Genomic DNA, 2156 nt, shown 5'->3' on the forward strand with positions numbered 1-2156 from the left:
AAGCCAAGATACCTTATCCTCAAAAACTCCGGAAAGAGGAGCAGGATAAGCAATTTTCTCGCTTTGCAGACTACCTCAGGACACTTGAAATAAAGATTCCTTTCGCAGAAGCACTTGAGCAAATACCTTCTTATGCCAAGTTCATGAAAGAGATCTTGAGTCATAAAAAGGATTGGAGAGAAACAGAAAGAGTTCTCCTCACTGAAGAATGCAGTGCAGTCATTCTGAAGAGCTTTCCTGAAAAGCTTAAAGACCCTGGGAGTTTTCTGATACCATGCATATTAGAAGGTAATTGCACCAAGACAGCTTTATGCGATCTTGGGGCAAGCATCAACCTAATACCTGCATCTACTATCAGAAAGCTTGGTTTAACTGAAGAAGTTAAACCAAACCGGATATGTCTCTAACTTGCTGATGGCTCCACTAAATACCCAAAACAGCCTTATGTACGTGAATTGTTTAAGTCTCAGCCCCAGCACACACCAAGTGGGCCCCAGAAGTGGATCTCTGCACCATCTGTCATGGTCTACTCATTTTTTGTAAACCTAGGCTACTAGTTTAGTATTTAAACAAATTTTAGAAACTTATTTTGCATCTCATGACATTTCAGATCTGAACTTTGTACTCTTTGACGGCATGAGTCTCTAAACTCCATTGTTGGGGATGAGGAGCTCTGCTGTGTCTCGATGAATTAATGCAAGTATTTCTGTTTTCCATTCAAACATGCGTGTTCCTATCTAAGATATCCATTCATGCCTAACTATGGAGAAGGTGATGATCAGTGACACTCATCACCTTCCTCAATCCATGAACGTGTGTCTGACAATCACCTCCGTTCTACATCAGATTGAATGAATATCTCTTAGATTCCTTAATCAGAATCTCCGTGGTATAAGCTAGATTGATGGCGACATTCATGAGAATCCGAAAAGTCTAAACCTTGTCTGTGGTATTCCGAGTAGGATTCTGGGATTGGATGACTGTGACGAACTTCAAACTCGCGAGTGCTGGGCGTAGCGACAGACGCAAAAGGATAGTAAATCCTATTCCGGTACAACTAAAAACCTACAAATGATTAGCCGTTCGGTGACAGCGCACCTGGACCCTTTTCGCTGGAAGGATGGATGGTAGCCATTGACAACGGTGATCCACCTACACACAGCTTGCCATAGAAGGACGTGCGTGCGTGAATCAGAAGACAGAGGAAAGCAGAGATTCAGAAGACAAAACATCTCCAAAACTCCAACATATTCTCCATTACTGGATAACAAGTAACCTTTAACCCATACTCTCTTGTTTATTCGCAATTCAACTGATAAATAAAATTGACTTCCTGACTAAGAATTGCAAGATAACCATAGATTGCTTCAAACCAACAATCTTCGTGGGATTCGACCCTTACTCACGTAAGGTATTACTTGGACGACCCAGTGCACTTGCTGGTTAGTGGTACGAGTTGTGAAAAGTGTGATTCACAATTCGTGCACCAGTTACAACCTGGCGTTCAACTCTAGAAAGAGCCTCTGCACGTGTAACATTCAAGCTCAGCCTAAGCACACGCCAAGTGGGCCCCGGAAGTGGATTTATGCATCAATTACTTACTTCTGTAAACCCTAGTAACTAGTTTAGTATAAATAGGACTGTTTACTATTGTACTAGACATCTTGGGACACCTAGTTCTTAGATCAGGGGGGATGGCCATTCGGCCATGCCTGGACCTTTCACTTATGTATTTTCAACGGTAGAGTTTCTACACTCCATAGATTAAGGTGTGGAGCTCTACTGTTCCTCAAAGATTAATGCAAAGTACTACTATTTTTCTATTCAATTCAACTTATTCCGCTTCTAAGATATTCATTCGCACTTCAACCTGAATGTGATGAACGTGACAATCATCATCATTCCTTATGAACGCGTACCTGACATCCACTTCCGTTCTACCTTAGATCGAATGAGTATCTCTTAGATCTCTTAATCAGAATCTCCGTGGTGTAAGCTAGATTGATGGCGGAATTCATGAGAATCCGGAAAGTCTAAACCTTGTCTGTGGTATTCCGAGTAGGATTCAGGGATTGAATGACTGTGATAAGCTTCAAACTCGCGAGTACTGGGCGTAGTGACAGACGCAAAAGGAGGGTGAATCCTATTCCAGTATG

Source organism: Arachis ipaensis, chromosome B9 (genome assembly GCF_059453495.1).
Source record: "Arachis ipaensis isolate K30076 ecotype BB chromosome B9, ASM5945349v1, whole genome shotgun sequence".
NCBI lineage: Eukaryota > Viridiplantae > Streptophyta > Magnoliopsida > Fabales > Fabaceae > Arachis > Arachis ipaensis.